This window comes from Benincasa hispida, chromosome 3, assembly GCF_009727055.1.
Source record: "Benincasa hispida cultivar B227 chromosome 3, ASM972705v1, whole genome shotgun sequence".
In the NCBI taxonomy this organism is placed as follows: domain Eukaryota; kingdom Viridiplantae; phylum Streptophyta; class Magnoliopsida; order Cucurbitales; family Cucurbitaceae; genus Benincasa; species Benincasa hispida.
Window position 1 is genome coordinate 53,335,461 of NC_052351.1, and position 24,397 is coordinate 53,359,857.

At 37.7% G+C, this 24,397-nt stretch overlaps 1 non-coding gene across 1 annotated transcript; it reads right to left on the minus strand.

Annotated features, from left to right (window-relative positions):
- Positions 1-22,339: 22,339 nt before the first annotated feature.
- On the minus strand, positions 22,340-22,446 carry LOC120074781. Its single transcript, XR_005481064.1, has one exon. It is a non-coding gene; the product is annotated as a small nucleolar RNA R71 (small nucleolar RNA).
- Positions 22,447-24,397: the final 1,951 nt, after the last annotated feature.

Below are 24,397 nucleotides of genomic sequence, written 5' to 3' on the forward strand. Positions count from 1 at the left end.
AAGAGAAGAAATAAGAGTTGCTTCGGAGCGTTGAGATAAATACACCCGATAATAATTTTTTATAATTAATTTAGTAATCAAGAATTTATTTATAATATATTTGTAATACTACGTGAGTAAATATTCATGTACGCACACAAAAATTTTTTGAAATGGGCTGCAAGATCTGGTAAATATTATCGATATGAAGGTGTATTTCATGTGATAATTGGATGTTATAGCCTCAATGTTAAAAGAGAAAATGTTCAAATAAAGAGGCTAAATGAGTGCGAATGGTACTATCCATAGAACAAGTGGCAAGCGTTTGGCATCTCATGCTCGTATTTTATGGTAGTTTGTTCACGATTTAACATGAACTATGAAGATTTCATTGAGGACTACTATAAACTGTCAACATACACTGTATGCTACTCTCCTCAATTTCAACCTTTATCGCACGAAGATTATTGGATCATACATCCTAATATACATATCTTACATGTCAACACATCATTGTTCATGAAACCTGGTAGACCAAAGAGTTTCTGGTTCCATAGCGAGATGGACTAGATAAAACCAGGTACTCAAGTACGGTGTGGATTTTGTAATCAATTAAGTCACAATAGGAGGAAGTGTCCTTCGTTACAAAAACAGGCACCAGACAGTTATGGATTTTTATTATTAATATTTTTTTTATCCTGTAATTAATATTTTTATTCTGTAATTGATATTTTTACTGTGTAATTAATATTTTTATAATTTATTGTTTAAGTTTTAATTTATTTGCATGTTTTACTCGAATAATTTTTTTTCTTTTAGATCATGGCTTTAAATCCATAACTGATTGATCATGATATTTTATACGATCAATCTATTTATCGATTATCAATTGTATGACAAGATCATACTATAGGCGAGATATACTGTAGACGTCGAGAGACGGTTGTTCAACACACCATCCCACTCCACCGTAGAATACTGCCACTAGTATATCAAGATTTTTAGAGTGGTTAGATATAGATTCATTCAGTTAGATTGGCATCTCATTATTGTACTGATAAGAGATGGAATCCAAAGACTCATACATCTCATGTGCCTACTGAAGAATGCACTATCACCTTACAGGACATAGAAGTATATTGTTTTGGTTGTCTGTTGACCGCGAGCCTGTTACTAGAGTAATGCATGATGATTGGCACAATATTTATCAAATGCTACTTGGTGTAATCCCACCTATTGAAAAATTAGAGGATTAAGATTAAGTTTAACATGGTTAGGGACACAATTTTCTAGGGACACAATTTTCAGGACATGATGAAGATACAAACGAGCATACATACCACAAATGATGGGTGAAACTCTGTTTTCTGAAAAATCAAGTCACTTCGTGCACTTGACATTCCTACCATTGTTAGCCAACCTCTATGAAGTGGGATAGTATTCTTTGGGTGAAGCATATTTGGCATGGCTATATAGATAACTATACAAACCAACGAAACCTAACATTTGTGAAATCACTGGGCTTCTAATACTTCTACAACTGTGGACTTGAAAATGATTTCCAATAATGGCTCCATAGCTTCGACATGTCAATGATCATCAATTAGCTAGACGAGCCTATGGTTCTCGATATGTTATTTTAATTTAGTTTAACAAATAATTCTATATGACTGATATAGTTAATTTGAAATCTAAAATATTAATTTAATAATATAGGTGGAGAGACTAATTTTGTGTAACTAGATCAACTACACATGTTGTAATTCAGTATATATACATGTTTGATCTTCTTTAACCTTATCAAGTACATGAATATTGAATCTAGTTGAATTTTTTATACATATTCTTTTATGTACTTGTCTTTAATATTTTTAATATAATATGTTATGTTTTAGATTATTTAGGACTCTTACAAAGCTGTCATGGACAATTTGCCCAATTTCTGTACAAACGGTCAAGATATATGTTGGATGATAAGTCCTCTCAAATGTTTTTACATTAGTGAATGGTATTTTCCTGACAAGATGATTAGACAATTTGGTTTCTAATAGGATGTCCCATTAGAGTGCAATACTAAACCCCTATTGCATGAAATCGACTTGAGAATTGCAGATTGGTCTGAAAAAGTTGCACATTTGGTAGTGCAATGATACCATCGTAGAAGGTTTATTGCAATGGGAATTTCAACTAGGAAATTCGATAGAGATGCAACTCAAAATTACATCAATTGATATAATAATATTAAAACGCGCTACATTACTCGTCTGAGAGAAGCTATGGATCATTTGGTACATAATTAAATATTGTCTAATTATTTTTAATTTGAATTTATGTTAATATTGTCTGATTATTTATAATTCATAGAGATTGAGCAACAGTAGTCTTTGTGTCGTGCAAATGATCTAAACCAAGTCCTTATTGTATGCAGTAATAACGAGAGCTACATGGAGGAGATACATTATATGTACGATATACCTATTACTCCTCAGTTCCTAGGCGTAGGAGATGTGCTCGAGTAGTAGAAGATGGGTATGATGAGGTCGGCCACAATATGGAAGAATTGCCTCCTATGATACAAAAGTAGAGCCAGACTAGTTATGATGGCTCTGCTAGTCCGATGATGATTATGCCAACATTTGGTTCAGGATATTATGATTTAGAGGCTAGTCTATCGTCTTTATACATGTATGGACATGAGCGCGACCGTGGAGAGCATAATGAATATTCATACTATGAAGCACCTACAGAGGGACCAGAGTCATCAGAGGATTAAAAAGAACCAGAGCAACATCAAGAGGAACCAGAACAACCTAGAGTTCAAAGTTGACGACAACAACCAGCTTGAATTCGACGATGTCTACCTTGTGGGAGAAATTGATTTTTTTTTATTATTTTTAAATGAATGAGAAACATTAAATTGTTATATTATTATGAACATTTTAATTTACATTTTATTATTTTCCAATTATGAACAATAGTTGTAATATGGTAGAAAAACGATCGAGAATTTGTTCTTTTTTATGATATCTCTTAGAGTTAACAGCTAACGATGTAAATTTTACTTATTATTAAGAAATAAAAGGGTAAAATTTTCTTATTATTAAGAAATAGAACGATAAATTTGCATAGAATACCTTATTTAAGGGAAGGTAAATGAATAATATTGAAAAGAAAAAAGAAAAAGAAAAAAGAGTCGAGTGCTCACACTCGACCATATAAATTATTATGGTTGAGTTTTGAACACTCATCGAACACCATAATAGTTAAAAAAGAAAATTATGTACAAGCCAAATCTCCAAAACTGCAACATTTCTCTAATTATTCTCAAAACTACACTACTTCACTAATTATTTTTAGAAGTTACAATATTCCTCCAATTTTACTGACCCCTTCATAAATCCACCATTTTTTGTTAGGTCTTTTCCATCTCATCAATTTTACCCTCTTTTAGTGTGTTACTGTTTTTTTCTAGGTGATTCTTATTTCAAGCTTTTGGAAGAAAGCATATGCATACCTTTGTTTTCTAGATTTGAATATATTAGTAAGTATTCCATCAATGTTTTCAAAACTAGAACCTATTTTTCCCCCTAATTCAACACTTTTTGTTTAGATAAAATTTATTTTGAATACCAACAAAATCTAATTTGTTATGGTTTAAAAATATGTATTTTTTTGGGATACATATACTATTTGTGTCTTAAAGGGGTATTTTTGTCATCTGTTAATTATCTCTAAAATCACTTTGTTATTTTTTTTTTTAATTCTAAAAGAATTTTGTAAATGATATGTTAAAATTTTTCATTCCTCTTATAAGCTCATTTTCTAATGTAAAAATATAATGCAATAAGGGGATTGTAAATTTTATTTTCAAAGATATCGATTGATATTATGAGACTCATATTGTTTGTTATTTTGATATACTGATAAATTTGTATATGTATCATGTAATTTTTTTTAATTGTTTCTTATGTTTTGTAAGTAATTAAAAGTTTAGTATTTTTGTTGTGATATTTTATTTTAGAATAATACAATCGAAAAGCCAAAATACCCAAAGAATCTATATGATTATCTCACAAGATACCATAGAGCTAAACTACTAAGGATAAGGAGTTTGAAGAATATAAGACACACGCTCCTCCAAAACCTACGTGTGACATAGTGTGCCAGCACATTTTGACAACAACGACAAACATGAGAGAAGATATTTGATCAAATATCCAGCTACCTTTGGAGCACCAAATATCCAGCACATTTAGACTCAACATCTGCCACCTACCTCTGGAACACCAAATTCCTTACCTCTCAAATATGCTAAATAATGATCCTGATCTTGTCCAAATCCATGGAAGATATTCGATCAAATATCCAGGACCGATGGTTAAGGTCGTTGATGTGGTGCAAATAAACGTGTCGAGTAATAATATAATTTAAATGGCTTTGGCCGAGTATCTTCCCCAGGGAATCTAATTGATAATTGTTAGCTATTCAGATATCGTTTCGATTTTATTTAAGGGACCAAATTCAATGCAACATAGTCTAAACTAAACTAGGAAAGCAATAAAAGTGATCGAATACGAAGATTATTTACAAAAAGATGTTTTAGGAAATAGATATCATCAATGGTATCTATAAATACAATTGTTTTGACTCTTGAAGTAATTAACATAATATTTAAATCTAGAAGTCTTTTATCCAAATTGATCTTTAGAAAACAATCTTTCTTTTACTTACTAATTACTAATCGCAAGAAACAAACTAATTATGCAAAACATTAAAACTCTTCACCAGTAATCTCCATCGTTATTCGACTACTTTCAGTATGTTTAAATGATGGTCTAATATGATGATCTAATCTAAAATCTACTTGTTCAAGAAAGATTGAAATCATGGAATCGTTCAAACATCGATCAAGAAAGATTGAAATCATGGAATCATTCAAACATCGATCAAACATTAAAAAACATTAAGAACAGTCATGCTAGAAAGCGTAAATGCAAATTAACAGAGCAAAGTGTTTAACAATTAAACCAAAGAGTTCATCTATTCCTAAAACTATGAGATGTTTAGTTTAACATGACTTCTATAGATAGAATCAACATTAGAATGCAAAAATATACAAAAGAATTCAAGAATACAAAATGGAAAATAAGAGTTATCCAACATTTTGGCTGCATTTCTATAGTAGAATCGATCCTTCACTGTTCTCTGATCACTCCAGCATCATGAAGACTCTATACTTTACTTCAAATTCTCTCTCTATGCCTCAAAAACTCCAATATTCGATGTGGACCAGCTAAAAATCCTAGAATAAGTAGGCAAAACTTTCCGAAATGGTGTGGAAAATTTCCATAAACAGCCCATTGCAATGGTGCAACACAATCTTCGTTCCATGTAGCTGAACACATTCAAACAGCATAACGCCGCGGCACTTTCCAATGAGTGCTCTTGTGCCTTGAGGGTCGAGGCAGTGCCTTGCAAGCGCCAAAACACTACCTATTTTCTTGGCAACATTATTTTTCTCTCTTTTCTTTCCTCATTTCGATGCTTGGCTCGGTTTTGACCTCATTGGGCATATTTAGTTCCTTTATAGCTCATTTTGACTATAAATATTGATCTCAAACATAACCCCTAGAAACCGCTAACAAACAACATCAAATCCAATAATTGTTGGGTTTTCTGTCCTAAAAATCATGGTTTGTAAACAATAAACTTATTCTGTTAATGAATAAAGATGTTATTGAAGATTGATTCAATAAAGTAGTTATTGAATATATGAATTGCTCATTTCGTTTCAAAAATAAATCCAATAAACTTAAGCTCGATGGCTATTACATGAGTACTTGAACTTAATGTGGAGACATAAGAGTGGATTAGGTTCGAGTAAATAACCAACATGATCAATAGCAAACGAATAAGGTTGGATACCTTATTCTGTTAACACTATCAGATGCGACCCACTTTGTAAATGTTACAAATGTTGTAAAGTGCTACTAATGAAGTGGTCCTGATTCGTTCATATAGGGAAATAAGAAGTGGAGGCATCCTCTATAAAGAGTTTGTATATGATCGGGCCAAGAAATAAGTCACTCTTACTTTATAACGTTGTTTACTATTTAAGGCTGACTATTTCAAAGTGATGACCTAGATAAATTAACCTTAATCCTGAGCTAACTATGAACTCCTATTTGTTCGAGATTATCCTTAGATTTGCATGGGTGAGAGTTGGCTCAATAGGCAGGCTCAATAAACCTCCCATTTCAAGGGTAAGACCGGGTAGATAGCTGTGGACATAGGGTGCAAGATGGAATTTGCTCCTACCCGCTTTTAGAGATAGTAGAGTGGTTGTTCCCTTAAATGCTGACTCCAGGTCTTGAACAAGGAGCCCCACCTCTCTTTGGCCCAAGATAAACTCGGTTTGATGTTTGGATCTAAAACAAACTATATTAGAGGATTAGTGAAACTTAAGGAACAAGTGGTAATCTCGGGAGTAAAGCAGCTATTGACCCAACCATTATCACGAACAATCTATGAAGGGTTAACTTACTAATCATGGTTATATCGAGTGGACACAATATATCTACAGTGAGGGGAATGCAACTACTGAGCTTTAGTGGAGTGACCTGGTAGTTAACGAATGTTGGTTAATTAGGTTAAAGAGTTTAGCTGGTTAATCTCGGATCGTTGGAGCCCATGATTTTTAGGTTCATTAGGTCCCCCTACTAGCTCACAAATGGAATAAACCTTTAGAATAGCGTGATGAGTTTAATCTGAAATGTTCAAATTTCGAATTAAGGGAATTAGTAATTATATGCGATATAATTACGCGTTTAATTATGGAATTAAACAAAATTGGAGAATTGGATAATATTTAAATATGATTTAAATATTAATTTCATGAATAGGGGTTCATGATGGTAGAATTCGTTTTTAATTAATTTAATATTTGATATTAAATTAATAGAATTAATTAAATTGTTTAATTAATTAAATCAATTAAATTTAACGTTGAAAATTTGAATTTTTTGAAAATTCAAATTTAGAAAAACAATATTGTTTAATCTATTTCTTTTGGAAAAAATAGATTAAAATTGATTTTTAAATGAAAATTCATTTAATTTTTTAAATCAATTTTAAAATAAAATTGATATTAAAATTCAATTTGATTAAAATTAAATTTAATTGAGAAATTTGGAAAATCTTTGTGGGTTTTTCCAACTTGTGTCATCCAAATCCATTACAATCCTCAAGTAGGAGTTGGCATTCTTCTATGCAATGTGATTGCTGAAGGCTCTCATACCAAGAGTTCCATGAGCGGGTTTAGATCGCTCCGATTTCATAGTGACCAAAACATAAACGTCATACGAACACATATAGTTATGCATATTAAACTCATTATCGGCATGCTCAGAATACAATAATTAACAAGGAAAAAGGTTCATACCAAATAAAGATTGTCTTCATATGTCTGAACCCTCAGCTGCGGAAAACTCCCACCGATCTACCGGCACCCGACGAGTATGTCGACTGCAATAGCACGATCCGAACGTACACGAACAATGCAGCGGGGATGACACCACCACAAGAGAAACCCAGGTATCCTCGACGTCAAAAACCCAAAGAGTGGGCTTTGGTGAGTTTGGTAGAGGACGGAGAAGAAGGTGTCGTGTAGACGATAAGCAAGTGGGAGATCAAACTCTGCTATTATATAGCGAAAATGCTTATCGCATAGTAGAGCTACACGATCATTTAAGAAAAACTTAACGATCGTTTAGGAAAAATGTATACGATCGTTTAGAGAAAGCGTGAGGCAAACGATCGTTTAGACGAACGAGCTTCTATCGTATAGGCTCTCGCGATCACTTTCACAGATTCTTTTGGGCGTGTAATCATACAAATGCACGATTGACTAAAATGAAAACAATTTTCATTGTTTTAATCCGCCGGTTACCATAACTATCGCAACCCCACTTCCCACATCCGAATGTGGATTAATCTATTAATTATCAAATAATTAATCAATTAATTTAATTAATAAATATAATCATATTATATTTGTATCCTATAGTTTGATATCATATATCTAATATAGTATTTTCTTCCCTACTTGATATAAATCATATTTATATCTAATTTCCTCCAAAATAATGTATCTCATACATTTAGCCAATTATATCATATATAATTAACCAGTCCAATTATATCATATATAATTAACCAGTCCAATTATATCATATATAATTGAACTTCCTCTTGTCAATTTGAACATTTCAAATTAACCCAAACACTGATTCTCAACTTTATCCAAGCTACCCAGGTGACCTAATGGACCTGTGGCTCGAAGCTCCAACGGTACGTGAATAGCTAACTAAACTCGTTACCCACGAGATCCACCATTAGTTAACTGTTAGTGATTTCACTAAAGACCAACAATTGAACTCTTCGTACCACAAATATATTTCTGTGTCTATCGGATATAACCAATCATGAGTACGATGACCCTTCATAGATGCTCGTAAGTACAACTGGGCTAATTTACCATTTTGCCCTTATAGTTACATCTTACTCCTTAAGTACCACTGATTCCTCTAATGAACAATAAGACATAGTCCAACTATGTGTGAACACCTCTCAGGCCAAGAGAAGGTGTGTGGCACCATATCGTTCAAGCCCCGGAATCAGCCCTTAAGAGAGCCATCTCTACTTACCCCTGCCTCGGGGAAGGAGTGAATTCCATCTTGTGTAACTGAGTTCCCAACTCCCAAATCAGACAAATCCCCAAAATGGTAAGTTTGAATCGGCGACTTGGCCACTCGCACCCATACAAATCAAAGGACCGCCCTCAATGGTAGGAGTTCCCAACTCACTCAAGATTGAGGTCATGTTACGTATGGTCATCCTAGTGAAGTGAATTCTCTATCATGAATGGTGTTATATAACGAGATATTAACACTTCGTGGTCAGGTCTTATATAAACTCTTTAAATAAGACGTCCCCGCTCGCATGTCCCCAACACGAATGATCATGATCAGACCATTTGTGACAAGTCACAACACTTATGACCATTCCACAAAGCGGGCCACGTCCGTAGCGTTACTAGGATAAAGTTTCCCTCCTTTACCCATTTACTACAGATCATTTTTGGTTATCACTCGAGACATGATCCACTTATATGTCACCACATACATGCTTGAGTCATATACAGATAACCAGGGATTTTATGTTTATTGGTTTGTGGTAAAGAAAATAAAACAAAGAATCGAGCAAAACAACAAGATGTGAAGTAAATATCATATATTAATGATAACGGGCAGAAATGCACGTTATCATAATGCTAAATCCTTAAACAATATTGGATTGCATTGATGAAATATGCTAAATTGCATTCATTAAGCATAAATTCTATAATATTGTGGTCGCATGCGTCCAATACATTAGAGCAGTTGATCTTTATATTTTGTGCAAAATAATGCGTTAACGCAATGCAAAGAATGAGATCATAGGAATACATTTGTCGAGCGCAACTTCACCGCAAGACTTTGCGTTGATCGTGCTCGCAAACATTCACCCAAGAAGAATCACCGCAACGTGGTGGACGCATCCAGACGAAAGGATAATTAAGATTGATGGGACAGAAAGGTGACGGCAGTCGGATCCAAATTAAGTTAGCAGTCGATAACGGTCACAAAGTACATCCATCTTTATGGTGACAATTATCGGGTGCATCAGTCAAGAATTAAAGCTGTCTCATCTGTACAACCAGGAGAGAGAAGCTGCCTTTTACCTTTGATACCCTATAAATACCAAGTGCATTCTTCAGAGAAGGGGTTAAGCAGTCGATTACTTCACATCACTTTACAAGTTCACACCTCTGTTCATAGTTTTCTTTTCTATTTTACGGCGGAGCTAGAGAACAGTGGTGACGTCAGAGATCGTCCAAAGCGGCTCGAGAGAGAACCTTGGGGCATAAGACCAAAGAGCGGGTTGACTCTTGCGAAAGCGAGAATATCCTTAGAGCACGAGTAGAACAGTGTAACGCCTGGTGGCAAGAAATTGCTTCAGGCTCTTTACTATACTTGCATTGTTATTCTATACTTCATCTCATATCTATCCAATGGAAGTTCTATTTCTACATCTGCTCGCTCTCTTAATACGCATGAGTAGCTAAACTAGTTGAATGGGTGGAGAGGAACTAAGCTAACATGATCTAGGAAGTTCATTGCTTACGATTGTCTTGTTTTATGTTTTGCAAATTACCCCTTTAGAGTTACTCGAGAGAGAATCTAAAGAAAGAACCTAATGATATTATGTGGTTGTATATTTGTGTGAATGTCATGTTGTCATCGCATAAATAGAGATAGTGGTATATGTGTAAATCCTGTAGACTTATCGCATATTTATCGCATGCGTTCTAGCCTAGAAGCCATGGCATTGACACCAAGAGGTGGTTTACTATTGTATGCATGTTGCACGATCGCAAAGCATTAACGCATCCTAGGGAATGTTAGCCGAAACCCTTCTCAACCCGTTCACCACATATTCATCGTATTTCCTGTTTACCAACTCTCTTCAAACTCTGCCGCATTTATTATTATTTTATCAATGCAACAACCACCCAACACTTGTTTATTTCACTAGTTACAGCAACTTTTCATAAAAATCTCCAACGCAACTATTTTCACAAGTCCCTGTGTTCGACCCTGGACTTACCAGGAAACTCAGAGGAATTTACACTTGGATTCCGCTGGGGAAACTTGAGTGCACAATGCTATCCATCAACACATATCATCCATATTTTCCACACCTCATAAATCTAAGCATCATGTTTTTGGCGCCGTTGCCGAGGACTTTGGCAAAATAGTTGTTAACGGTAATTTTTGTGATTTCTTTGCAGAACTCTTAATCTCTGGTGAACTACGACCCAGAGATTGAGAGAACATTTCGAAGGAGACTGAGAGAATGCCAACAGCAACCACAATCCAATAAAGAAGAGATGGCGGAGCAGCCTAGGAATGAAGCACCAAACAACAACAATGTCATGGTAAATCCAATTCTGTTGGCAAACGATCGCAATAGGTTCATTAGGGACTATGCATCGCCAAACATCTATGATTTCTCTCTGGGAATCATGAGGCCTTCCTTAGACGGAAGTAGATTTGAAATAAAACCGGTGATGCTATAGATGATCCAGGCTGCAGGTCAATTCGGAGGAAGGCATGGCGAGGATCCGCACGCCCATCTCCGAAGTTTTATTGAAATCTGCAATAGTTTTGTGTTCCCAAACATCTCTATTGAAGAAGTTCGACTAACGTTGTTCCCATTTTCTCTCTGTGATCAGGCTAGGAAATGGGCTTATTCGCTTGAACTAGGAGAGATCACTTCTTGGGAGCAAGTTGTGGAGAAGTTTATGAAGAAGTATTTCCCACCTACAGAAAATGCCAGACGAAGAAAGCTTATTACTAATTTTGAACAAGATATAGACGAATCGCTCGGCGATGCTTGGGCGAGGTTTAAAACGTTGGTCCGAGATTTTCCTCATAATGGGCTGCTAGACTACGTTCAAATGGAAATTTTCTACCACGGTTTGAATCCTACTTCGCAGACTGCTGCCATTGCGGCAGCAGCTGGTGGTCTACTTGATAAGACTTATGATAAGGCGAAGAATATCCTAGATCGCATCTCTAAGAATCATGAAGACTGGAGGAAGAACGACCAGAGAATAAGACTCAAATATTCGGATGCAAATAACGGTGCTATTGTTTCATTGCAAAACCAAATGACCGCAATGATGAATTTGATTCAAGGAATGACGATCAGCAGCCCAACACCGCAAGGTAGGAAAATCAATGCAATAATTCAAAACACCGCAAGATGTGCGACTTACGGTGATGGGCATGCGATGGAGGATTGTCCACAAAACCTACAATCTGTATATTTTGTAAAGAACAACCCCTTCTCCAACACTTACATTCCCAGGTGGAAAAACCACCCAAACTTTGCTTGGAAGAATCAACAACAAAATTTTCAATCTGTGGTACAAAAAGAAGGGCCACTAGGGTTCTTTCAACGCAGAAATGGTCAACAGAGCAACCAAGCAAGTAGCTCACAACACCCACCATAATCTTCTTCCCTAGAAAGCCTATTGAAGCAATATATAGAGAAAAATGAGACGGTGCTTCAAAGTCAGGATACGTCTATCCACAATCTTGAATTGCAAATGGGCCAGATTGCAAATGAACTCAAAAGTAGACCGTAAGAGGCACTGCCAAGTTCAACTGAGCTTCCATGCAACCCAGGGAGTTCAGGTAAGAAGCAATGTCAGGTTGTGACACTGCATAGTGGAAAGACTGTGGAGGGAGAAAAGAAGGAGCAGAATAAAACAACCTCCATCGTAGCTGAACCTGAGATTGCGGCAACGCAAGAAGAAGAAAAAAATGAAGCAATAGAACCTGAGGTTGCATCAACCTCAAAGTCAAATGAAACGGGAACCATGAAAGTCCAGTTACCACCTTTCCCTCAGAGGCTAAAGAAGAAGAAAAACGAAGAGGTACAGTACCAACACTTCATGTCTATGTTGAAACAATTACATGTTAATATTCCTTTCAGTGAAGCAATTGAGGAAATGCCTGCCTATGCCAAGTTTCTGAAGGACATTGTAACCAAGAAAAGAGACGCTGGAAAATTTGCCACGGTGGCAATAACGCAAAGTTTCAAATCTATTATCCCACCGAAGATGAGCGATCCTGTGAGCTTCACTATTCCTTGCTCCATATGAGGACTCTATATTGGGCAAGCCCTGTGTGACAGAGGCCCAGAAATTTGATGTCGCTATCAATCTTTCGACAACTAAATGTGGGGCAACTTGTGCCCACATCCGTGACTCTCCAACTGGCCGACAAATCTCTGGTTCATCCAGAGGTTAAGGTGAAGGACGTGCTAATCACGATTGATAAATTTATTTTTCCAACTGACTTCATCATCTTGGATTATGGGGCCGATAAAGATGTGCCCATCATTTTAAGGCGACTTTTCTATCAACGGGTTGTGCTCAAATTGATGTGCACAAGGGCGAGATCACTTTGAGCATAAACGGACAGAAGATCAAATTTAATATAATTCGTGCCATGAAATTTCCTGATGAGGAAGACCTGCTAGATTAAGAAGATGACTTGAATTTGATTGAAGAAGAAAAGTCCGATGAAGAGTATGAAGAAGAGGATGCTGACGCATCCGTAGTTGCCTGCAATGCGATTGTAGCAAAAACAAAGAAGGAAGAATGACTGATCGCAACGCAAGAAGAAGAGCCGAAGGAAGAAAGAAAAATAACGCAACCTTCTCTCGTGGAGCCACCAACCCTTGAACTAAAAACTCTACCAACACATCTGAAGTGCGCATTTCTGGGGAAGAATGAGAAGCTGCCAATAATAATTTCCTCTGCACTCAACGCAGATCAAAAGAATGTGTTGATGAGCATTCTCAAAAAGCATGTGCGAGCAATCGGCTGGACGCTTGCTGATATCAAAGGAATTAGCCCCGCGTACTACATGCACCACATTCGTCTTGAGGACGACCAAAAAGAAACCATTGAAAATCAATGTAGACTTAACCCTGCAATGAAACAGGTCGTCAAAAAGAAGATTATCAAGTGGCTGGATGCGGGCATTATCTATCCTATTGCAGATAGCACGTGGGTCAGCCCCGTGCAATGTGTGGTGAAGAAGGGCGGAATGACAGTAGTCCCCAATGAGAACAATGAATTAATACCGTAGAGAACCATCACTGGATGGCGCATCTGTATGGACTACCGCAAATTGATGCAGCCATAAAGAAAGATCACTTCCCTCTACCATTCATCGATCAAATTCTCGGCAGATTAGTAGGGAATGATTTTTTACTATTTCTTGGATGGATACGCTGGGTACAACCAGATCATGATAGCTCCTGAAGAACAAGACAAGACCACATTCACCTGCCCATATGGGACATTCGCTTTTCGCCGCATGTCGTTCGGTCTCTAAAATGCGCCAAGCACGTTCCAGAGGTGTATGATGGCGATCTTTTCAGATTATCTCAAGGACTCAGTAGAAATATATATGGATGAATTCTCCGTTTATGGGAACACTTATGATGTCTGCCTGACCAATCTGGAGAAAATTTTGAAAAGGTGTGAAGAGACGAACCTAGTGCTCAACTGGGAAAAATGTCACTTCATGGTGACAGAAGGTATAGTGTTGGGACACAATGTCTCCCAAGAAGGGTTGGAGGTGGACAAAGCAAAGATTGACGCAATTGAAAAGCTTCCACCTCCAACCAATGTGAAGGCAGTGTGAAGCTTCTTGGGGCATGCTAGATTCTACAGACGATTCGTTAAAGACTTTTCTAAGATATCAAGTCCATTGAGAGGCAGACAGAAAGTTTGAATTTGACAACAATTGCCTCAACGCATTTCGAATTTTAAAGGATGCGCTGATTAGCGCACCTGTCTTAATTGCGCTGGATTGGACACTGCCGTTCGAAATCATGTGCGACACAAGCGGGTATGCGATGGGAGCCGTACTAGTGCAAAAGAAGAAAACAATTTTGCATCCCATTGCATATGCCAGTAAAACTCTGAACCCTACTCAAATTAATTATACCACCACTGAAAAAGAGCTCCTGGTTGTGATTTTTGCGTTGGAAAAATTTCAGGCATACTTGTTGAGAACCAAGGTACTCATTCATACTGATCACTCGGCAATCAAATATTTGATGACAAAGAGGGACGCAAAGCCGAGATTGATCAAATGGGTTCTCCTCCTTCAAGAATTTGATATCGAGATAATTAATCGAAAGGGGACAGTGAATCAAGTTGTGGATCACTTGTTCAGACTGGAAAATCCCGAGGTTGACCGCAATGAATCTAAAGTGAGTGTCGTGTTTCCGGATGAGCAGTTATTTTGCATAGAAGAACTGCCCTAGTATGTGGACATTGTTAATTATTTGGTCTGTGAACAATTTCCTGAAAATTACACCTATCATCAACGAAAGAAGCTCAAGAATGAATGCAGACACCACTATTGGGATGAGCCGAATCTGTATAAAAGAGATGCAGACCAAATCATTCAATTATGCATACCAGATGTAACTCAACAACGCATATTGTCATAGTGCCACGATTCACTTATGAAGGGCACTACTGCAGCCAAAGTTTTACAAAGTGGATTTTTCTGGCCTTCATTATTTAAGTATGCTGCTGACTACACAATGAAATTTGATCAATGTCAGCACACTAGCAACATTTCATGTAAGAACGCAATGTCGATGAATACTATCTTGCAGCTGGAACTATTCGGTGGCAGCACATTTCATGGGACCATTCCCTCCTTCAAATGGTAAGCACTATATTTTATTAGTCGTTGACTATGTCTCCAAGTGGGTAGAGGCAATTACATGCACCGCAAGTGATGCGGCAAAAGTCTCCCAATTCCTAAAGAAAAATATTTTCACGCGTTTTGGCACTCCCCGTGCCATCATAAGAGATGAAGGATCACACTTTGTCAACCAGACTATAAAGGAGATGATGCGCAAGTACAACATCCTCCACAAAGTGGCCACCGCATACCATCCGCAAACAAATGGCCAAGCTGAGGTGTCCAATCGTGAAATTAAATTGATACTCGAGAAGGTAGTCAAACCATCGTGTAAGGATTGGGCAATGAAGCTTGATGATGCATTATGGGCATACCGGACTGCATTTAAAACACCTATAAGTATGTCCTCCTATGCGTTGGTATTCAAAAAAGCGTGTCACTTGCCCTTGGAGCTGAATTTCGATTTAAAGAAAGCAGGGAAAGCGTAGAAAATGCAATTGGTCAAGCTAGAAGAATGGAGGAACAACGCATATGAAAATGCAAAAATTTATAAGGAGTGCACCAAGCGCTAGCATGATCAATGCATATGCGGCAAGAACCTCCAAATCGGGCAGAAGGTCTTGCTTTTCAATTCACGCCTGCGACTCTTCCCAGGAAAGCTAAAGTCTCGTTGGTCCGGACTGTTCATAATTCGACAAGTACTTTCGCATGGCGTGGTTGAATTATCAAATGACGACGGTACCAACATATTCAAAGTCAATGGGAAATGAGTAAAGGCATACCATGGAGAAGACTGGCATCGCCAAGTCGACTCCATGGAACTAAGAAACTTTGAATAAAGAAGGAAGTAGGTGGTCCCTGCATTGTCAAATGATCACAATTTCTCTGGGACGCAAGTTTTGGAAAACTTCAAGTCTTCAACTCTTTTCTCCACTACTCAGAATCTTCACTATCTTTTCAGTTATCTTTTCCTTTTCCAGTACTATTTCTGGAAAAAAAACCTTATCTTTTGTTTAAAATAATTTGACCCTCTCTTTGTTTTCCTTACAACGATCGAGGCACTGGATTGCGGGAACGTACGTGAAGCAGCACTTATCTTATTCCATCACCGTAACCTAACGACAAATGATCGTCGCAAGATGGATGCGTCAATACAATGCGAGCCATAGTGCTGAATTTGGGGATGTACTCTTCCTTATCTTGACTTCAAATTTTGCGCTATCACATTGCATATTATTTTTCAAAGTTTTATCACTGCATCCTCCTTGATTACCGCAATCATTTCACTAGTAGATAACTTTAGTAGTTTACCGCATGTTGTTCTTTGCCAAGAATGATTTCAATGATGAAAAATATGCTTCTATCTCTTTCGTATATACTAGAGTCAACGTAAATCTTAGGATACTCACCTCATGAAATATTTCTCGAAGTTAGGGGTTTGCTAGCTTTCTTTCAAACTCTCTTTACAATGCATTTTTTGACCATCGCATGACTTATTTTAATCTTTTGGCAATGAGAACATTGCCGCATTTTAAACTTGGGGGTGGGGTATTTGTTTCCGACCTTGCTACAAAAAAAAACACAAAAAGATGATTTTTTAGAATAACAACTCCACTGTCAACGCAATAGGAAACCCATGATTGATCAGAGTTAAGTTGTGAAAGGCACTTACCCATAGTTGGATGTCTACACGACACACGTGGGGGCAAGCCAAAAGGAAAGTAAGTCATCAGGATCAACGCATAAATAAATGACCGCAACTCTACTGCCAAATTGGTATGAGTTTAGTCTAAGGAAGAGTGCATTTCTCGTAGTTGGATGTCCGCATGACACCCGTGGGGGCAAGCTAAAACGAAGGCAAGGCACTTGGATCAGTGCAAGGTCAGAAAAAAATAGCAATGAAAAAAAAAATTTTGTACAAGGATAAATCATTTGACACCCCAGTGGAAAATTTTCTTTTTGAAATAAATCATGCGATGTTTCGAAATTCGTAAAGTCCTTTTGAAAGTTAAGCTTGTAATTCCTAAGTCTTAGAAATATTTTAGGAAGATATTTGAATAAGACTTAAGGAAATTCTAGCATATAGAATCTGAACGAAGTATCCTTGAGAAATCTACAGAAAGAACTTTACGGCTAACTTGCTAAAGGAATTTTTAGCTTATGCTTGAGGACAAGCATTGCTTAAATTTGGGGGTGTGATAACGGGTAGAAATACACGTTATCATAGTGCTAAATCCTTAAACAATGTTGGATTGCGTTGATGAAATATGCTAAATTACGTCCATTAAGCATAAATTCTATAATATTTTGGTCGCATACGTCAAATGTATTAGAGCAGTTGATCTTTATATTTTGTGCAGAATAATGCGTTAACGCAATGCAAAGAATGCGATCATAGGAATATATTGGTCGAGCGCAACTTCACCACAAGACTTTGCGTTGATCGTGCTCGCAAACATTCACCCAAGAAGAATCACCGCAACGTGGTGGATGCATTCAGATGAAAGGACCATTAAGATCGATGGGACAGAAAGCTAACGGCAGTCGGATCCAAATTAAGTTGACAGCCGATAACGGTCACAAAGTACATCCAGCTTTATCGGTGACAATTATCCGGCGCATTAGTCAAGAATTAAAGTTGTCCCATCTGTACAACTAGGAGAGAGAAGTCGCCTTTCACCTTTGATGCCCTATAAATACCAAGTGCATTCTTCAGAGAAAGGGTTAAGCAGTCGATTACTTCACATCACTTTATAAGTTCACACCTCTGTTCATAGTTTTCTTTTCCATTTTACGGCAGAGCTAGAGAAGATTGATGATGCCGAAGATCGTCTAAGGTGGCTTAAGAGAGAACCTTGGGGCATAAGAGGAGAGAGCGGGTTGACTCTCGCGAAAGCAAGAATATCTTTAGAGTATGAATAGAACAGTGTAACGCCTGGTGGCAAGAAATTGCTCTAGGCTCTTTACTATACTTGCATTGTTATTCTATACTTCATCTCATATCTATTCAATGGAAGTTCTATTTCTACATCTGCTCACTCTCTTAATACGCATGAGTAGCTAAACTAGTTGAATGGGTTGAGAGGAACTAAGCTTACATGATCTAGGAAGTTCATTGCTTGCGATTGTCTTGTTTTATGTTGTGCAAATTACCCCCTTAGTGTTACTCGAGAGAGAATCTAAAGAAAGAACCTAATGTCTCGAGAGAGCTAGGTTAGAATCTGGTCTCGAAAGAGAAAGGTTAGACTTGCATAAACAAGAGATAAGGACTTAGAGATAAGCTCTGTTTGTCAACTTGTATCGCATGCATCCTAGAAATAGGAATGATATTATGTGGTCGCATATTTGTGTGAATGTCATGTTGTCATCGCATAAATAGAGATAGTGGTTTATGTGTAAACCCTATAGACTTATCGCATATTTATCGCATGCTTCTAGCCTTAGAAGCCGTGGCATTCACGCCGAGAGGTGGTTTACTATTACATGAATGTTGCACGATCGCAAAGCATGAATGCATCCTAGGGAGTATCAGCCAAAAGCCTTCTCAACCCGTTCTCGCATATTCATCGTATTTCCCATTTACCAACTCTTTTCAAACTCTGCCACATTTATTATTATTTTCATCAATGCAACAACCACCCAACACTTGTTTATTTCACTGGTTTCCGCAAGTTTTCATAAAAATCTCCAACGCAACTATTTTCACAAGTCCCTGTGTTCGACCTTGGACTTACTAAGAAACTCAGAGAAATTTACACTTGGATTCCACTGGGAAACTTGAGTGCACAACGCTATCCATCAACACATATCATCCATATTTTCCACACCTCATAAATCTAAGCATCAATTAACAATCACATGTGTTTGTATACACTGTTTACAAACTACATGACACGAGAATTTAGGACATCAACCCCAACAATTGCATGAGAAGAATGATGAAATCCATTTGAGTTTGTTGAAGAATTTAAGCCATGTAGCTTAGTTTTTTAGATTATAGAGGTCGAAGAAGAGTTCTTCAAGCTCAGAAAAAACTGCCTTCTCCTATCAAATTCTTCCCTAAATTCAGCTTATTTTGGTCCTACAACTCAATCTAAGATCTTATGGAATAGTAGGGAAGATCTTGTGGTGGTTCAGGACTAGCTACTGAGGAGATTGAAGCTAAATTTAAAAATCAAAAGTGTTCTTCAAAGGTATTTTTGAAACCCTCTTTATTTTGAATGAACATGCTTAATTTGTTACTAAAATTAATGAATTAGAGTGCTTAATGATCCTGAAATTTTTCGCTATATGCTTGCTACTTCCAATAATTAGTATCAGAGCATGATTTAAGCACTCAAATCGTGTTAATTTTAGGTTAGAGGGTGATTTTCATAAGATGTATGAAAATGGTGGACTGATGTGGTTTTTCTAAGTTTTGGCACTAAATTCCCTTCATTTATATTGTAATTCTTGTAATTGGCTCTTGTTTGTTGGGTCTTAATGTGTGCTTAAGTATCTGTAATTTTATTAGGGTCAATAGAGTTGAGTTTAGACTGAAATTGAAGATAGAACCAAAGATGCTAAGCAGTAGAATTCTAGAGATGAAGCTTCTGCCAGGTAGCACTGCGATGCTACCTCGAGAGCATTGCAATGCCGCTATTTATTTCCAACCCAAATTTGAAGAACAACCCATGGCGTTGAACCACTAGGATGCAGCGTTGTGACGTTGTTCATCCCAGCCCAGAAAACGCATGCGAGCCCAAATCAGATCGGCCGATTTGGGTCGGGAGATTGATAACGGGCAGAAATGCACGTTATTACAGCACAAAGTTATAAAACAATGAAGGATTGTAATTGTAAAAATATATGAAATTGCGTCCAAAAGCATTAAGTTTATAACATTGTGATCGCATGCATCCATCGCATTAAAAACAGTTAACTTATGTATTTTATGCAGAAAATGTGTTGACGCAAGGCAGAATTGCGATCCAAAGAAATTAACGTTCGAGTGCATTAAGAGATTGTGACGGCAAGGCTATACGATCATTTACATTCATGAAAATCTGCTCAAGAAAGTGGCCACATAAAGCAGGTGCATCAAGGTGAAAGCTTAATAAATCACAGTGGGATAGAAAGCGAATGACGGTCGATTCCGAATTAAGTTGACAAACTGTTAACGACATTGTAGCAAGTACACTCAACTTTTCGGTGACAATTATTCGGTGCATCAGACAGAGAATTAGTGGCATCCCATTAGTGCAATCACTCGAGAGAAAAAGTTCTTCACCTTGAAGCTCTATAAATACCAAAGGACACCTTCATTGAAGGAGTTCGGTTTTTCATTCCAGTTGAGCCATATAGAAGAAGTTCGCCTTTGTTCTTAGTTTGCTTATACTTAGAAGGCAGAAGCGATAGAAGGGAAAAGATGCTAGAAGATCGTCCTGGTCAGCTCGAGAGTGCCAGGGAACGTGGAAAACAGAGAAGGGCCAACTCTTGCGAGAGCAAGAATATCTTTTGAGCAGAGTAGAGAAGAACAGTGTAAAAGCCTTGGGAAGCAAGAAATTGCTACCAGGCTCTTTATCTTTCTTTCACATTGTCATTCTGTATTTTGATTTCAAATATAGAATGGAACTTGCATTTCTACATCTGTTCACTCTCTTTACAATACGTATGAGTAACTAAACTTTCGAATGATTTGTCTTATGTTGCGTCCATCACCCATTTAGAGCTACTCGAGAGAGTCTAAAGAAAGAACCTAAGACTTGAGAGAGCTAGGTTAGAATCTAGACTTGAGAAAGCAAGATTAGATCTGCATAAGCAAGAGATAGAGACTTAGAGATAAACTTTGTTTGCCAACATGCATCGCATGCACCCTAGAGATAGGTTATGGTAGTATGCGGTCGCCTTGTGTATGTTGTGTCATTCTTCATCGCATAGAAAAGAATAGAGGCTTAGATGTAAGTCCTATAGACATCATCCCATACATCATATGCGTTCTAAAACTAGAAGCCATAACATTTGCATTGAGAGATGACTTGTTGTTGTATGTATGTAGCACAATCGCATAACATGAATGGAATCCTAGGAAGTGTTTGCCAAATCCCTTCTCAACCCGTTCCCCCGCATACTCATCGTATCTTTCGTCTTATTAACTCTTTTCTCAACTCTGCCGCATAAACTTTAAACTTCAAACAATATACTAACCAACACATTATTTTACTTGTTACTACAAAGTAATCGAAAACTACCATCGCATATTGTTTCCTTAGTCCCTGTGTTCGACGCTGGGCTTACCAGGCAACTCGGTAGGATTTATACTTGAATCTTGCTGAGAAAACTTGCATGCACAATGCATATTCCACCATCGCATTCTACATCATTATTTCATCGCATTAACAAAAACGCATCAAGTTTTTAGCATCATTGTCGGGGATTACGGCAATACCTTGTGTTAACGGTAATTTTTTTATTATTTTTTTTTTTGCAGCTTTCAATCTCTGGCGAATTACGACCCAGAAATTGAAAGAACGTTCAAACGAAGATTGAGAAACAATCGCCAACAACAGCAAGACAGAACTCCAAGAATGGTGGAACAACCGGAAGAGAAGGCCGCAAACGTAAATAATATAATGGCCAACCCTATCCTCCTGGAAAATGACCGCAATAGACCCATTCGGGACTATGCATCACCCAACCTATATGATTTCTCCCTAGGAATCATGAGGCCAGCTCTGGATGGATCGAGGTTTGAAATGAAACCGGTTATGTTTCAGATGATTCAAACGGTCGAATAGTTTGGTGGAAGGCATGGCGAGAATCCACACACCCATCTCCAGAGTTTTATTGAAATCTGCAACACTTTTGTGATCACAAATATCTCTGCTGAGGAGGTTCGACTAACGCTGTTCCCCTTTTCCTTATGTGATCAAGTAAGGAAATGGACTTATTCACTCGAACCAGTGGAGATACCATCGTGGGAATAAGTAGTGGAAAATTTCATGAAGAAATACTTCCCTCCAACATAGAATGCAAGAAGGAGGAAGTTAATTACGAATTTTGAACAGGAAATTGACGAATCGCTCAGTGACGCCTGGGCGAGGTTTAAGAGGCTGGTAAAAGATTGCCCGCATAACGGCTTACCAGATTACTTACAGGTGGAGATTTTCTACCACAGACTGAACCCTGCATCCCAGATGGCTACCAACACGGTAGCAGCTGATGGTCTGCTTGATAAAACTTATGATGAGGCCAAGAATATACTTGATCACATTTCTAAAAATCATGAAGACTGGAGAGAAAGTGATCAAAGATTAAGAATTAAATATAGAGATGCAAATAATGGGGCCATCGCATCCCTTCAAACCCAAATGAACGCGATGATGAACCTAATACAAGGCATCACAATCAATAGCACGGGAACACAAAAAGGGCAGGTCAACGCAATTGCTCAAACGACCACGAGTTGTGTCATCTGTGGAGAAGCACATTCGATTGAAGAATGCCCAAAGAATCCGCAGTCAATGTGCTTCATAAAGAATAACCCTTTCTCTGATACGTACAACCCCAGGTGGAGAAACCACCCTAATTTCGCGTGGAAGAATCAACAGCAAAATTTTCAACCTATGGCGCAAAAAGAAGGGCTACCAGGATTTTTCCCGCAAACAAACGGTCAAATGAAAAACCAAGCCAGCAGTTCGCAGGCACCACAATCTTCATCCTTGGAGAGTGTGCTGAAGCAAAATATTGAAAAGAATGAAACAGTACTTCAGAATCAAGCAACGTCCATCCGCAATCTTGAAATTCAGATGGGACAGATTGCAGACGAATTCAAAAGTAGACCGCAAGGAGCGTTGCCAAGCTCAACTGAGCTCCCTCACAACTCTGGGGGTACAAGAAAGGAACAATTCCTAGCAGTCTCCTTGCTAAGTGAAAAAACGACAGTGGAAAAAAGGGAAGAGCCCACCAGAACCAACCCGAATGCGGTGACAACTGAGGACCCGTTGATATATGATTCAGAAGAGCCAGAGAAGATGAACTCAAAAGTTACGACCACTCACAGGCCTCTAGAACACGAGATAGAAGAAGTACAGCTACCACCATTCCCGCAAGGATTGAAAAAGAAATAAAATGATGAAGGAAAGATCGTTACAATGGAAGTAATGCAAAATACTATGATCCCACCAAAAATGTGTGACCCAAGAAGCTTCACGATACCATGCTCAATTGGAGATGTCTATATTGGTCAAGCACTATGCGATCTTGGGACGAGTATAAACTTAATGCCGCTATCAATCTTCAAACGATTGAATATGGGAAAACTAACGCCCACGATGGAGACTCTCCTGCTTGCGGTCAGATCCCGAATACATCCCAAGAGAGAGTTGAAAGATGCCGCAGTCTCAATTGAAAAATTCATCTTACCGGCAGACTTCATCATTCTGGACTATAAAGCGGACAAAGATGCGCCCATCATATTGGGACAACCATTCCTCTCGACCGGTCGTGCTCAAATTGATGTGCACAAAGGGGACATCGTAATGAACGTCAATGGGAAAAAGATTCAGATTGAGGCAATCAAGATCCCAAAAGATCGAGAAAAGAAGAGAAAGCTGCCTTGGACGTAAAAAGCATAGATTGAAATAAGTAGTCCCTGCGTTAATATGTGACTCACAGTCATCAGGGACGCAATCCTTTCGGAATATCATTTTTCCTATCAATGATTCATGAACTTTCGTTACCCTTCTTTTATCTATTATCGTATATTTGTCTTTTTGCATTTCAAAAAAGAAAAAATAAAATAAAATAAAAAATAAAAAACTATGCGATCGTGGTGAACAATCGTGGTAAACGAGTTTGCTAACTCTGTTTTTTTTTATTTGACCCTCTCAATGTTTTCTTTGTAACGGTCGTGGTGAACGATTGTGAAGAATCTACACGAAAGACGCAACCAGTTTATTCCACCACCGCAATTGAAGAGAGCAGTTCGCCGCAAAGAAGGATGCGTTCACAAATAATGCGGGCGACAGAGCAAATTTGGGGGTTGTATCTTTCCTTGACTTTGTTTATTCAAAAATTTTCTCTATCACATA